Below are 17403 nucleotides of genomic sequence, written 5' to 3'. Positions count from 1 at the left end.
CCCAGGATTTACCTTTTCCCCTTCAGAAAGAGATTTTTTTAGCTGATCACCTTAGCTGTCCTTATCGACGGGGCTTTTCAGGTATTTTTCCAAGCCAGAGTATTCTTCATTTAGGGCGATGGCTCTTCAAATCCTACGTTGCAACCCTTGTGTCACATCATCTCGACGTGGGAGGTGAGATAAATATCAAAAGTAAAGCATATGCAACGTTGTACGAAACACCGTGGAATTTCAATGAGTTCCTAATCATCATCATCATCATCATCATCATCATCATCATCATCATCATTTAATGAATGGAGGTCGTCAACTGAACTTAGGTGACTGCAAGTCACTTCACGATTCTAGCACCGTTTCTGACCAGTTCCCTCTATACAGACGCGAAATAAGTATTTTTGAATTATTATTTGTTATTCTCAAAACGTTTCGACCGATATAACCTCCGACCTTCTTCAGGTGCGTCCTGTCGAAGGCGAGAATTTTTAACGGACTTCAAACGGAACTCGTTATTCAATCCAGGGCTGAATGAGATTAAATAAATGATTTCACTCCAAATCGTTGCATGAAGATTCCCAAGTTTGAACGGATGCAAAGGACAGAGACCGGAGATTACATCGGCCGAAAGGTTCTGAGGATAACATTCAGCATGTAAACAATAGTTTAAATGATCCAACTACTACAGTTTATAAAACCTTATCTAAAAAAAATTCCGAAAGCTGAAAGTACCTATTATAATGCCACCACGGGACAAAGTTAGACACCAGGGTCGTTTTTTAACGTGGAGAAAAGGTACAAAAATAAAAATGGTCTCAGTTGTGAAGGACTGCTCCTCCACCGAAAGAGAACAAGAAATGGAAGTGCAGCATCTGAAGGACAGATACTACACTTTGATCTTGGCCAAAAGGCCAAGTAAGTAGGACCAGTAGTAGTATTAATAGCAGCAGTAGTAGTAGGAGTAGTAATGTTAGTAGTAGTAGTAACGGTATTAGCAGTAGTAATAGTAGCAGTAGTAGTAATAATAGCAGTTTTAGTAGTAATAGTAGCAGTAGTAATTGTGGTGATGATGATGGTGATATTTCTAGAAGAAAAATAACATAGAATCGATTTCAAGTGTGTGTGCTGAATACACTTTTGGTTATTTTGACTTCCCCAGACCGAAAAAAAAAATCGTCTTGTGTTTTTCATTTCTTTTTTTTTTTTTTTTTTTTTTTTTTTTTTTAACAAACTCCGGGGTTGGCCAAAGCTGCAATTCACTTTTCCTTTCCGAATTACAATTTGAACACATGTGATTTTGACGCGATCTGAGGAGTCAGGCATGCAAAAAAAAAAAAAACACAAAAAAAAAACAAAGAAAAAACAGCCGGATTCTTCCTTCAAGAATTCCACCATCGTTTTTTTTTTTTATGCTGCTCTCTTTTTAATTTTTTTTTTTTTAAAGTTTTCTATTTCATTTTATTTATTTATTTTATTTTATTTTTTAGTTTGTATCCTTCTTTATTTAATTTGGAAAAAAAAACAAATTTTTTTATATATTGATTATTTTTTTCTTTTCCACTCTCGCAAGGAAAAGATAGGAAGGGGAGAGAATGGGCGCGGGGAGCTATATTGGTAAGCACTACATCGCTCGGTGCACGTGCTCGCTCAAAGAGAGGTAGACAACTTCCGGTTGCGCATGATTCTTACGCGTCGTGGCCATCTCAAGATTGATGTCGTGGGTTGTTTTTAACTTTTTTTTTTTTCTAAAGGAACCTTAGAGGTAAGAGGGAAGAGAAATTTTCGATCGACACTAATCCCCACCCCTACAAGCAAAAAAAAAAAAAAAAAAGAAAGAAAGAAATGAAATAAACAAGTAAATCAATAGATAAAAAAAAAAAACATATTGGAATGAAAAATGAAAAAAAAAAACAACGACGAAAAAATATATTAATTTACATCTTCGGTTTTTATTTCGTCTCCCCGCCCTCTTTCCCATCTACACACACACACACACACACACACACACACACACACACACACACACACACAGTATATATAGGAGAGAACTATATATATATATATATATATATATATATATATATAGTCATCCACATACAGAACAGTTTCGTTATTATCACAACTCATCAGTGTGGCTAAACAAGCACCTTACCCAGGATCGAACCTACTACAATCGAGTTGACAGTCGACAGCTCTATCCACAAGATGACAGAACTTGAATGCCTACTAGACACTATCCTCCAACTTATCTCTGTACAGGGTTTTGTCAGGACGACCTGGCATGATGATACTTTTATCCATAAATAAAGCCTGACTAAAAATTCCATAGTATTCGCGCATCAAATAAGATCTCCTCGGTGTGACTAGCCGACACTGACTACTACGAGGAATGATGCACATCCTGCTAGTTATGTTAACGTGTGTGACAGCACAAAGCTGGCTACACCACCAGATAAGATGAATTCTTGTCCTGGAATCCAGTAAGATGAAGAGATTACAAGAAAGATACACTATAACATATTTCAATGGTCAATTAGGGAGAGGAAAATCAGGTTCTCAATTTCTTTACTAATTCAGTGTTTGCGAGGCAAAGGTAATTTTCATGGAATAATTTGAATATACAAAAATGAAGTGGGAAGCAGGGCACTTGCTTTCTGAGAACTTCGACTGAATTAAAATGAAAAAAATGATAGATACTATATATATATATATATATATATATATACATATATATACATATATATATATATATATATATATATATATATATATATATATATATATATATATGTGTATACAGGGTGACTAAAAAAACAAACAAAATATATGTATATATATATATATATATATATATATATATATATATATATATACAGTGATGATCATATTTATTGGCACGGTAAAATAAAAGTTAAATTTTGTCTAATCAATTCTAAAAAGGGGATTAAATTAAAGAAAATAACAAAGTATATTATGTATTTTTAACTGGCCTTTCCGATGCAGCAATCGGATTTTAGAAAAAATAAATAACAAAGGAACAACAAACATAATTGCAAAAAAACCCTTGTTCAAAATTATTGGCACGGCTTTGTTTTTCTTTTAGTATCAGTATAATATCAATCAATTTCCGGTTTACGTGCTTTCTGAACTTTTTTTATAGCCATATTATGCTTGTTTAACGCTAATTCAGTGAATAATTTTTTTCAGATAATTTTTAGATAGCGATTTATTTAAACTATTATAAGTGACTAAATTATAATTTTCAATCGCCATGGTTAAAACTAAGGAACACAGCGAAGACGTCAGGAAGCTTGTTGTAGCATGCCATACCAATGGGGAGGGCTATGATAAGATTTCAAAAAAGCTAAACCTTCCCAAATCCACTGTTAGAGCCATAATAAACAAGTTCAAATCGCAAGGCCACGTTATGAGTTTAGAGGGTAGACGGAGAAAAAGGATTCTTTCCCCAAGAGATGAACGGAAAATTGTTCGACAAGTAAAACAAAACCCAAGGATCTCTGTTGGGGAGATTGTTGATGAACAGAGCACCTCTGGAGTGAATGTATCTCGACATACAGTTGGTAGAGTTTTGAAGAGAGCTGGTTTAAAAGCATGTCGTCCGAGAAAGACTCCCTTATTGAAGCCTATGCACCTGAAAGCAAGGCTAGCCTTTGCAAAACGTCATATTGATAAAGATGTTGCATTCTGGAAACGTGTTCTATGGACTGACGAAACGAAAATAGAGTTATTTGGCCATAATAAAGTGTCTTATATTTACAGAAAATCTGGCGAAGCTTTCCTGCCTAAGAACACCATACCCACAGTGAAGCACGGTGGAGGCAGTTTGGTGTTTTGGGGATCCTTTGCTGCCTCTGGACCAGGGCGACTTGTTAAGGTCACAGGTAGCATAAAAAAGGAAGATTATGTTAAAATATTGGATGAAAACCTGAAAGACTCTGCTAAAGAGCTCTCACTTGGTCGTCGTTGGTGGTTCATGCAAGATAATGACCCAAAGCATTCGGCTAAACTGACTAAGAAATGGCTTGAGGACAATCATATTAATGTTTTGGAGTGGCCATCACAAAGCCCAGACCTTAATCCAATTGAAAATTTATGGATAACATTAAAATTGAGGGTAATGCAAAGGAAGCCTAAGAATCTTATTCAATTGGAGGATTATTGTCAGGAAGAGTGGGCTAAAATTACCACTGAAGAGTGCAACAACTTGGTTGTAAACTATGAAAAGCGACTGAGGAAGGTAATCAAGGCCAAAGGCTATACAATTGATTATTAAATAAATCGTGCCAATAATTTTGAACAAGGGTTTTTTGCAATTATGTTTGTTGTTCCTTTGTTATTTATTTTTTCTAAAATCCGATTGCTGCATCGGAAAGGCCAGTTAAAAATACATAATATACTTTGTTATTTTCTTTAATTTAATCCCTTTTTTAGAATTTATTAGACAAAATTTAACTTTTATTTTACCGTGCCAATAAATATGATCATCACTGTATATATATATATATATATATATATATATATATATATATAGTCTCCTTCAGTCTTTGACAGACTATGCATACCCACGAAGGGGTGGCTACGGGTGAAATTTTTGTGGCAGGACGTGCGCAATCTCCAACTACCGCTCTCCTGAGTTGACATTGTTAAATAACAGTGGCAATTGAAGTGACTGTACAGGATGGCTGGAAACGGATGCCGAGATAAGCGGAGAGCACATACAGCGCCTAGAATTTTCAAATAGTCACTCATCTGGTACTAACCAGGCTCAAGTGGCTTAAGTTCGGTGATCTGATGAAAACTTGTGTATCATTGTGCTTATGCTATATATATATATATATATATATATATATATATATATATATATATATATATGTGTGTGTGTGTGTGTGTGTGTGTTATGCCGCACATGTATATATAATATATATTATCCCTATATAGAATAAAAACCTCACAGTTTTATCCCCCTGGACCAAAATACCGTAGGTTTATAACAACAGATGGCCCATATAAATTTAATATGCTTACACTTTTAGCCAATATCCTATGTAATTATAGAACGACATTTTCAACACATTAATTCGTTATATTAAAACCCTAGATTTAATCATCATCATCATCATCATCATCATCATCATCATCATCATCGCAATCACCTACAGACGAAGTAGTTTCCAATTTTCTCCCTTATCTAAACTAAGTATTACCACCGTTCCCCACCTACCCGCGTAATATTACACACGGGGTACTAATATTGAGACCCCATCCCTCATAACTGATCCGAAAACTCATAGACATGGTATTCACCTTCCATTCATCGAAACAAAAAAATAATAAGGTCTCCCCCAGATATGTTGTTGCTTTTATGATTGGCTGATACCTGTCATTCTCCTATTCCAGAATGGAACTAATTCCGGTTATTAACGAACACGTAACAACTTAACATTATTGTTCTCGCTTACCGCTACATAAATAGGATTACATTTTAAACAACCAAAAGCATTTAAAACTACTAAACAACACAACAAATATAATCCACTTCGTTTTTTTTTTTTTTTTTTTGTCATTATTTATAAATGTACGATAACGTTTTTCCTTATTTTCGTTATTGAAAACACAACGAATTCAGCGAGGGTTGCAAAAATCGTTCCCTTTTAAACCGAATTTGGCAATTACACATGCACGTTTAGCGTTATTTCTTGAACTTGGTTTAACTAAAAAAAATAAAACACATCGATGATCGTCGTGGAGAAGTGGATATTGGGTTGCACCATAACCTACAGGTTTCACATTCGCAGCCGTGTAATGGATTGTATATTTTTTGTGAAAGTTTTAACATCTAAATAAGGTTATTTATGCGATTTTTTCGTTAGTTTCTTTATTTTCCTGTTTATATCTTTCTTTTATTTTTCAACTATTACTACACCACCTCTACACACCCGGGCAACTCCTGCAATAAACACATATAACATTTCGTGGTTTTCTCCGTTTTTCTCAGTTTCTTTTATTATCGAATTCGAACAGTTTCATGTTTTCTTTTTCCTTTTTAATCGTTTTATTTTTCATTATCGAAATGAAACGAAAAACCTTCATTTGTTTTTGGGGTGTTTTGGGGGGTTTGTTATTTTGGGTTTATTTAATTAAGTAATTAATAAACAAATAATAAATGATAAATACGCAGAAGAAGTTTCGTTTCATTTCCTTAGGATAGGATTCCAGGTTTTCGTTCTTAAATAAATTTCGGCTTCTTAATAAAACTAACTATTTTTAGTTGCAGAGGCCAGTAAATAACCAGTCAACATTACCACAGCTTCACTCCACCCGGGTTGCTTACTGCATCTAATTTTTTTTTCTTTTTCCCCTCGCTGCTATTTTTATTATTTTTTTTTACGACTGGAGGTTGCTCAATACCTTTAATACACCAACTCTCTCCACCCATTCTTGACATTGCGATAGCCGTTCTTACCATGAGGAGTTTGGGGTGTCTATTCCGAAAGCCGTTCATAACATGAGGAGGTTGGAGATTGGGCAGCAACAGCAACAACAACAACAACAACAACAACAACAACAACAACCGTACTTCAATTTTTTTCGAGGGGGAAGCACGCTTTCACCGGGCAACGCCGGTTAGCAAATAATGCTATTTATATATATTATGCTGTATATATTATGCCGTACGTGTGTATATATATATATATATATATATATATATATATATATATATATATATATATATTATTATTATTATTACATTTTCACCCCAAATAAAGCACATTGCAACTTTGATGTAGGGGGATATTATCAGGGACCTAAGCTACAGGGGTACTATGTAGGGAGTTGGGCAGCAAGATATCAATTCACGTTACACTTGAACTTCTGCATGTCAGTACAGTTGGGGAAGCAGGGACCCGGAAGGGAATTCCAAAGTCCAGAAGTTGTGAGGAAGCAACTACTTGAGTAGAAAGCTGTCTTACATCTAGGGATCTCTACTGTGTAGGGGTGAGATTTAGCTGCTTGTCGGGTTTGTCGGGAGTATTTACGTTGAGGGTCTATAAGTGCTTGCAGTTCGTTGGAGTATTCACCATTAAAATACTTATAGAACAGGCAAAGGGATGCAACATTTCATCGATGGGACAGAGGCTGAGGCTTAGATGACAGCTCATGACCTATTAGGTTGGAGACTCTTTTTTGAACCTTGTCTAGGAGCGAGAGACTAGTAGTAGATGCACCAGCACAAATATGACAACAATACTCCATACATGGGCGAATGGTGACCTTATAGAGGTACAGTATACTTTCGGGCGTTAGTAGCTTTCTAGCACGGTAGAAAGAGCCTACCTTCCTCGCATCGGTCCTGGTAATGCTCTCAATGTAATTGTTCCAACTCATGTTTCCTGCGAACGTTAGGCCGAGGAGTTTAAAATAAGTACTTTCAGATAATGAGTCTTTGGACATTGCTATTGGCGGCAAAGAAAGTTTCTTGTAATTAATGAAGGAAACAAGGTTAGTCTTGGCAGCATTGAACGTGACCATCCATTATTTTCTCCATTCCACTACAGATTGGAGGTCATCCTCTAGTGTTTCTGCCATGTGTTCATTTGTTTTCCTGTCGTGCCTGTTATAGAGCGTGGTGTCATCAGCATATATTCCAATTTCAGAGACAATTTTGTCAGGGGGGTCATTTATGAATATTAGGAATAATAAAGGAAAAAGGATAGACCCCCGAGGCACTCCCACATTTATATCATATTGTTTAGATGTACGACTGTCGAGGACAACCTGGGTTTTTCTCTTATCAAGGAAGGATTTATGTTGAGTATTCGTCCAGTAATACCGTATGATCTGGTTTTCCTGAGAAGACCTTTATGCCATACCCTGTCAAAAGCCTTAGATGTATCTAGAGCTACCGCTCTACCCTCTGGTGCTTTGTTCAGTGAATGGTATATACGTTCAGGCTTGCCTAAATCCATATTGTTGGTCGGTCAGATGTTTCGCATCTGTAAGGTAATGGACTAGGGCTTGATTAATTATGGACTCAAATATTTTGGCGAAAAGTGGAAGGAGGCTAATGGGCCCATAATTTAATAGGTCAGTTCCTTCGCCAGAATTCTTGAAAACTGGTACCTCAGAACAAGTTTTCCAGCAGCCAGGAAAGATTCTTTAATGCATTTGTTGTAAAGTTTGGAGAGAACTGGAGCTACTTCGGCGGAGAATTTCTTAATATCACAGCCGGGATGAGATCAGGTCCACATTCTTTTGAAGTGTCAAGATTTTTTTATGATAGCATGCACCTGAGAAGGGGTAATCATCTAGTGTGACGTCTGTCCGTAAAGGTAAGTCAGAGAAGGGGTGGTTAGCAGGGTCCAATGTAGAGTTGGAGGCAAAGCGGCTGGCAAGCATATTAGCCTTCTTGGTTGCTGTGCAAACAACCTTATGATTGTAAAATAGTGGGGAAATTGTTGATTGCCCAATTATTTACTACACTATTGTAGATTTTCCAGAAATCACGGGTTCCTAATTTCTAATATATATATATATATATATATATGGGGTCCGCCAATGAATCGGGAAGATTTTAAAAATTAATTAGTTATTAAAAATATACATTTTAACAACTTTATTATACATAAATGGAATCTACATTCTTTCCCACCTTTTAAAACGAAAAAGCAAGACTATTAAAAAAAATACCTCTTTTCAAATGGGTACCATCAGTAGCATGGCTTTCTTGAATTCGGTTGTAAAAGTCCTTGCAGCATATTTACCGGTATTGCTTCAGTCTTGTTTGCAATGCGTTCTTTGAGAGCCGGAACTGTTCTAGGTAGGTCACTTTCGAACACTTTTAACGGTTTAAGATAATCCCATAAAAATAGCCACAAGCACTCAGATCAGATGACAGAGGGGTTCAAGGGATATTTCTGTTGCGAGAAATGACACGACATGGAAATAAAGCATTAAGGGCAGCGATTGAAATTCGGTAATCTCCAAAAATACCGTTACAACATGGCCGCCAGAAGAATCAACAAAAAACTGCGAATAAAATATATAAAACTCGTAATTTCTGTTTTTAAAGTGGGTTGTCAATTTTCTTTATGAAATATACTTCCAAAATAAACTATTACAGTCGTTTAAAACACAATAGAAGTATTATTTTTTATTTTTTAAAAACAATGTTTACAAAATGTCTACGAACGTGCGTAGACATTTTGTAAACATTGTTTTTAAAAAATAAAAAAATAATACTTCTATTATGTTTTAAACGACTGTAATAGTTTATTTTGGAAGTATATTTCATAAAGAAAATTGACAACCCACTTTAAAAACAGAAATTACGAGTTTTATATATTTTATTCGCAGTTTTTTGTTGACTCTTCTGGCGGCCATGTTGTAAGCCCTAACGGTATTTTTGGAGATTACCTGAAATTCTTGCTGTGTTACTTGTAGCTCCATCTTGTTGGAAAAGTGTTTGTTCATCCAATCCAAAACGGGCAAGATGAGTAAAAAAGTCATTTATCATTTCAACATAGCGCTGAACATTTACAGTGAATGCATTAACAACCTCATTTTCAGTAAAAATATGGACCGATAATGCCTCTCGTTGACATAGCGCACCATACCGTTACTTTCTGGGCATGAAAGGGCTTCTCAAGAAGCAAACAAGGGTTTTCCTCATCCCAATACCTGATGCTCACCCGTCCGCTGCTCCATGATAACTGACGTCCCCTCCCACAATACTACCCCCCATTGCTTCTTCATTTAAAAAAAATTATATATATAGGGTGTGGGATGTGTTCAAACAGATAAACGGACAGACAAGGTCACTTTCAATTATTTACATAGACAAACAACGTCGCAGCTGACACTTATCTTGATTGCCAAAAGAAACCAGAACTCTAAGACTCGAGCTTCGACCTAATTTGGGCTCCTCAGTTGAATACATCAGTTGTCAACTGTTTCACGACTACGCATGCGCGAATCGTTTACATAGCAGCTTCCTTATTTTAAGAATAAGTAGGGGTGCAAACACTTCTTAAAAATCTGGCAAGCTGGCCTAATGAGTATCGTACTTGATTCACTATCTTTCGGTTTTGGTTTCAATCTCAGCTCAAGTATTTTTTTAATACAAAAAGTGAACTGTTTAGAAAAAAAAAACATAATACTCGCATGCAAATGTCTCCGTTTCTTTCCATTCATTTTCTTTTTTTTTTAATTTTCTTTTTTTTAGGGAATTTTACGTTAGGTTTAATACAGATCAACGCCGGATACATCTGCTTTTATGAAAATAAAGAGACTCATTATTTTTAGTTACGAAAGAAGTTTTAACTTGAGGTAGCTTCTAGAAAATGTTAGAGTTTATATTTATTGTGATCTTTACGTAGTTTTGCCGGATTTGTTGACACGAAAGACATTGAAAGATAATGTCTAGCGCGCATTTCACTTCTCATTAATAGCTATGTCATAATTTGTGAGTTGCAGAATTTATTTTTTCTACATTCTCAATGCACTTTGCCAGCAACGAACGATTGCCGTGCATGCGCGTTCCGAGCGCGCTTTGTCATACGAGAGTCGTTCAAAAAGTAAAGCATACTATATTTTCAAGTTTCAAAAGTTACGAAGACGGGAGTGGTACTATCAAAAACAAGCGACCTTTTTGTGTTCCAGAAATTATTTTTTCTACATAGTCACCACCATTCTCAATGCACTATTGCAAGGAGTTCATTGACACATCTCTGCTTCTGACACACGTCCATGACAGGGGTTGCTTTTCTTACACCGTCAATATCTGAAATAGAGAGACGAACTTTCAGGTAATGAATGCATATGTTTAATCGTCATAACAATGCAATTTGCAATCCACTCTGATCCATTTAGGTGGAATAAAAATAAGAGGCAATACTTTTGGAACGTATCTATATTTCTTTTTATCTGTATGTCTATCTGCGCCGATATTGCTGAAATCTTGTATTGGCCTTTGTTCTGATGAGGTATAGCGAACTAAGTATTATGTTATCGTTCGACACAGATTTAGAAAGTAATAAAGGTCCATAGGGATTTGTCACCGTAATACCGCATTTGTTCTAGAAGTTTTATTCGGAAACTACTGCTTCGATCTGGCTGAAATTTTGTATGGATCTTTGTTGTGATAGGGTGCAGCGAAATAATTATTATGGTATTTATTTGATTCACATTTAGAGAATTATAGAAATTAGTATTTTATGCAAAAATTAGTAAAAGTTTAATTATATTAAAGCATCAATTTGGCATAAAGCGTCATTTTTAAGTCAACGGGCCATAACTCTTGCCCGTTAAAAAAAAAGCAAAAAGTCTAGTAAATAAATAAAAGAGAACCAAAAATGTAACTTCTGCCTCTTAATATTCTTCTTCACCTTTCAAGTTTATGACTTCGAACCTGGCAATATGGCGTCAACTAAAAAAAGAGTTCGCAGGACAACAACGGTTGGCAACAACATGGACGGCACATGTGTTTGTTGTTGTTTTTTGTTGTTTTTTAACCCTCCCCCAAACAATATACACTTTGCATACGAAATAAGAGTTTTTAAAAAATGGAATGGTCTCAACATGCAAATTTGTTGGGACGTTTTGCAAAGATTTGTAATAACGATTATTTCGAGCGCCATTTTGTTTTTGTGATCTTCTTCATATTTTTAACTTCGCATTCTATTTTTTTTTTAAAATTTTTTATTTATTTTTTATTTTATTTCTTGTCTTTATTTCTTCTATCTTTCCTTCTTTCTTTTCTTTTCACATCTTTGTATCTCTCTTTTTTTCTGTTTTCTTTTTCTTTCCTCTTTCTTTATTCAGCACTATAAATGTGACCCCCCCTCCTCTCTCCTCTTTCGCTCTATCTCGGTCATTTTTTTTTCTTCTGATTCTCCCTGTTATTATTCTTTCTTTCTTTTCTTGTTTTTCTCATCTTTTTATCTCTCTTTATTTTTTTCCTTTTCTTCCTTCTTTATTCAGCATTAAAAAAAGTTAAAAAAAAGTTATTCCCCTCCCCCGTCTTTCCCTCTATCTCAGTCACCTTTTCGTCTGAGGCTGGTTGTTCAATTTCCTTCTTTTCTGATTCTTGTTTCTTTTTTTTTATCCCATATCTTTCTTTCTCTTTTTTTTCTTCCTATCTTTATCCAGGAATAACCCCTCCTACTGCTTCTTTCTATCTCAGCTTCATTTAATTTCTGATTTTCGCTGTTATCCTTCCTTCTTTTTTATTTTCTATTTTTTTTCCTTACATATTCATCTCTGTCTTTCTTCCTTTTCTTTTTCATCATTAAAAAAGTCTTCTCTCACCATTCTTTTACTCATTCGTCTGTTAATATTAATTGCACTTGTCTTCCACTTCCATTTTACTGGTTTCCCTTAATACCTTTATCTTTTTAAAATTTATTTTTATTCCCTGGATTGCTATAGCTTTCTTCTTTTATTTTTATAACTATCGAATATATTTTAATTCATGGGAATTTCGTATTTATTAGCACCGTGCAAGCGACTCTATAAGTCACTCCGTCGGTCGGTCGGTCGGTCGTCTGTCCGTAACACTTTTGTGCCTGGCCTTTTTGGTTAAGATCAAAGGTCTGTTGTTAATAAATGCTGTTCTTAGCTTTTTAAGCTTTTCTTGGCTTTTGACCTAGATCACATTAAAAATCGGCCTTGTGCCTAATTTCCTTATGGTGAGGGAGCAAATAAATAATCTTTTCTCGGCCTTTTGGCCAAGATCAAAGTGTAGCATCTGTTCTGCAGATGCTGCACTTAAGATAATTTGTACCAGTCAATGGAGGGTTAACCCTCTATACTGGAACAATTATTATTTTTGGTAACCAGAGTGCCCCCTTTTTGCCTACTTTTAGGGGAGCTGGTTTTTACCCCACATTAAAAACGGCCTTGTGCCTTATTTGCTTTGATGGGGAAGCAAATAAATACAATAATCTTTTCTCGGCCTTTTAGCCAAGATCAAAGTGTAGTATCTGTTCCGGCAGATACTGCACTTAAGATAATTTGTACCAGTCAATGGAGGGGAAACCCTCTATACTGGGACAATTATTATTTTTGGTAACCAGAGTGACCCCTTTTAGGGGAGCTGGTTTTTACCTCACATTAAAAACGGCCTTGTGCCTAATTTGCTCAGTGGGGGAGCAAATAAATACCATCTGTTCCGACAGATACTGCAAGCTATGACTAGCTATGACTAGCAAAGACCAGATGTGGGGGCAACCCCACATGCCTGACCTTTAACCAGCTCCCATTTCCCACCTCTCGGGAGCTGGTCCCCTTTTTCCCTTCCCCCTCCCTTCACTCCTCACATTAAAAATTGGCCTTGTGCCTAATTTGCTCGGTGGGGGAGCAAATAAATACCATCTGTTCCGGCAGATGCTGCAAGCTATGACTAGCAAAGACCAGATGTGGGGGCAACCCCACATGCCTGACCATTAACCAGCTCCCATTTCCCACCTCTCGGGAGCTGGTCCCCTTTTTCCCTTCCCCCTCCCTTCACTCCTCACATTAAAAATCGGCCTTGTGCCTAATTTGCTCGGTGGGGGAGCAAATAAATACCATCTGTTCCGGCAGATACTGCAAGCAAAGACCATATGTGGGGGCAACCCCACATATAAGACCTTGATCAATGTAGGGGCAACCCTTCATACAAATTGTCACTATCCAGCTCCCCTACTCCCCGGGGAGTTGGTCCCCATTTCCCCTTCACTCCTCACATTAAAAATCGGCCTTGTGCCTAATTTGCTCGGTGGGGGAGCAAATAAATACCATCTGTTCCGGCAGATACTGCAAGCAAAGACCATACGTGGGGGCAACCCCACATATAAGACCTTGATCAATGTAGGGGCGACCCTTCATACAAATTGTCACTATCCAGCTCCCCTACTCCCCGGGGAGTTGGTCCCCATTTCCCCTTCACTCCTCACATTAAAAATCGGCCTTGTGCCTAATTTGCTCGGTGGGGGAGCAAATAAATACCATCTGTTCCGGCAGATACTGCAAGCAAAGACCAGATGTGCGGGAAACCCCACATAACTGACCTTTAACCAGCTCTCATTTCCCACCTCTCGGGAGCTGGTCCCCTTTTTCCCTTCTCCTTCCCTTCACTCCTCACATTAAAAATTGGCCTTGTGCCTAATTTGCTCGGTGGGGGAGCAAATAAATACCATCTGATCCAGCAGATACTGCAAGCAAAGACCATACGTGGGGGCAACCCCACATATAAGACCTTGATCAATGTAGGGGCAACCCTTCATACAAATTGTCACTATCCAGCTCCCCTACTCCCCGGGGAGTTGGTCCCCATTTCCCCTTCACTCCTCACATTAAAAATCGGCCTTGTGCCTAATTTGCTGGGTGGGGGAGCAAATAAAAAATCTTTTCTCGGCCTTTTGACCAAGATCAACGTGTAGTATCTGTTCCGGCAGATACTGTAAGCAAAGACCATATGTGGGGACAACTGCACATATAAGACCTTGGTCAATGTAGGGACAACCCTTTATACAAATTGTCACTATCCAGCTACCCTACTCCACGGTGAGTTTGTCCCCATTTCCTCTTCACCCCTCACAATCAAAATCGGCCTTGTGCCTCATTTGCTCCGTGGGGGAGAAAATAAATACCCTTTTCTTGGCCTTTTGGTCAAGATCTATACTTGCAGGTACGCTTTTTGTAGTCGATCCATTCCATGATGTGAATTTTTTAAAAACTAATGTATTTGGTCATGACCTGGTACTCGTCAGTTTGCCATTTTCCTTAGGGTTTTCCTTAAGGTTTGCTTGCAGATTTCATTCACTATCCCTCTATTAATTGTTGTGACTCTTCTTCTATGTCTCTCAGCTATTCAGATTATTATTATTATTATTATTATTATTATTATTATTATTATTATTATTATTATTATTAATAATATTATTATTATTATTAATAATATTATTATTATTATTAATATTATTATTATTATTATTAATATTATTAATATTATTATTATTATTAATATTATTATTATTAATATTATTTGTTATCATTATTATTATTATTAATATTATTATTATTATTAATATTATTATTATTATTATTAATAATAATAATATTATTATTAATAATATTATTATTATTAATATTATTATTATTATTATTATTATTATTAATATTATTAATATTATTATTATTATTAATATTATTATTATTAATATTATTATTATTAATATTATTATTATTATTATTATTAATATTATTATTATTATTATTAATATTATTAATATTATTATTATTATTAATATTATTATTATTAATATTATTATTATTAATATTATTATTATTATTATTAATATTATTATTATTATTATTAATATTATTAATATTATTATTATTAATATAATTATTATTATTAATATTATTATTATTATTAATATTATTATTATTATTATCATTTGTTGTTCTTTTCCTTCTTTTTTATTATTACCCTTTTTTGTTTTCTTTGTCATTCTTCTAGCTTTTTATTCTCATTCTTCTCTGTCTCCTACTTACCAGCTTCTTTTTCTCTTCCTTTATCTGTTCCTCTCTCCCCTCCTTCTTATTTTTTTATCGATTCATTTTTCATTCTTCTTTTCTTTTTCTTCTTTTTCTTCTTTTCTTCTTCTTCTTCTTTTTCTTTTTCTTCTTTCCTCGCCTTTAATATTCTTGTTCTTTCTCTCTTTTTCCCTCATTTTTCTATTCATAACTTTACATTATTTTTTTTTATCATTGTTTTTTTTTTTCTTTTTTCTTTGTCTTCTTTCTAAAACAGAAATATACAAACCCCGAAACTTAGTTTTTACAAGTGATACTTTTTTTTTGTTTTTGTTTTTTTATCTTTGCCTTGAAATGGTTTGTCCGATTCCAAGGGTTTTGAAAATGTTAATTGGACAAATATTTCCTGTTTCTGTTCGTTTCCCATCAATCATAGTTCGGATTTTAATTGCATTAAACGCGTCACACGCCCTACTTAGCGTGGAAGGCACGTTTTTGTGTCTTCCACGTTAATTTCGCCATAGAGTACAAATAACTGATCACCATTACGATCGCTTCGAAAAGACGCCAAAAGTGTTCCAGCCTTTTAACGAAACCCGAACCACCATCTCTTTTCACACCGACGACAATCTGACTAAGGTAAGCAACATGCTGAATACAATTCAAACTGATACTACTACTACTACTACTACTACTAATAATAATAATAATAACAACAATAATATTGTTACAACTAGTTGATGCACCCGTTCAGTCTCGAGAGACAAAGGATACCCCCTGTACGGCCAGTTGTGCGTGTAATTGTGAGGTAAGAATTGCGCAATCTCCAACCACACCCTCTCCTGAATCGGCGCTGTTTGAGTCGAGTGTCAAGTAGCAGTCTATGACGAGTGGAAACAAGCGGAGGGCACATACAGAACCTGAAAGTCCCAAATGGTCACCCATTTAGAGTACTGACCAGGTTCAACGTTGCTTAACTTGGGTGATCTAGCGGGAACAGGTGTGTCAACGTGATTAGGCCGTACTACTACTACTACTACTACTACTACTACTGTTGTAATATATAAATGATGCACCTACCGTTAATGCCTGGATTGGAATCGGAAACAATGGCCTTTTTAGTACGCCTTATATTGGATTTATGCTTGCATGATTCACATGTTAATGTGATTTCGCGTCATGTGCCTCCTTTTTTCTCCATTTAAAGCGACAGCATGCCGCATGGAGGATGGGGGACATTCAGGCAACCGTCAAAGTGTTGTACACATATTAGTTTGCAACCTGTTGCAATTTACTCTCTGCTTTTTGCTCCAAAAACTTAACTTACTGGGAATTCGCCATGGTGCCGCTACTGCTGCTGCTGCTACTACTACTACTACTACTACTACTATTAATACTACTAATACTACTACTACTAATAATAATAATGACTTGACTGGACTTGGCAGCATTCACTAAGGATAGGTTAAGCTAGCACCTCCCACAGAACACACAACGTTCCGGATGAACGCGGACCACGCACGACGGTCCACAGTGGCCAAGCTAGTTATGGGTAACCAGTCCAGGGACTAGTAGCGAACATTGTAGACCTGTGGACCGGATGTACGTTCGACATCTGCTTTGCTGGGGGAGGGGAGGTAACCAATTTTTAGCTTACCTTCCTGGGCGTCTTCGCCAACCTTGCAGTGGTTTTGGAGCTTTTTTTTATTTTACAAAGAGCTCATCACATATTAAGACTCGGGGGTCACTCTAGGATAAAGGTTAATGTGTGTACGGTAGTTATTGGGACAATAGCTTAGTAATTGTTAGTAGAAATTTGGTATAATTTGATTGAGAGGACGGTTTAATGAGAACTTATTTACGTTGGAC

General features: G+C 35.9%; 2 pseudogenes; both read left to right on the top strand.

Moving 5' to 3' along the window:
* The first annotated feature begins 12720 nt into the window (after nt 1-12720).
* On the top strand, nt 12721-12866 carry LOC145256593 (U2 spliceosomal RNA; annotated as a pseudogene).
* Nucleotides 12867-12955: 89 nt separating this feature from the next.
* LOC145256626 (U2 spliceosomal RNA) lies at nt 12956-13100 on the top strand (annotated as a pseudogene).
* The last annotated feature ends 4303 nt before the right edge of the window (nt 13101-17403 follow it).

This window comes from Euprymna scolopes, chromosome 32 (genome assembly GCF_053919585.1).
Source record: "Euprymna scolopes isolate OS-2025 chromosome 32, ASM5391958v1, whole genome shotgun sequence".
Classification (NCBI taxonomy): domain Eukaryota; kingdom Metazoa; phylum Mollusca; class Cephalopoda; order Sepiida; family Sepiolidae; genus Euprymna; species Euprymna scolopes.
This window is presented reverse-complemented; position numbering and strand designations above follow the sequence as displayed.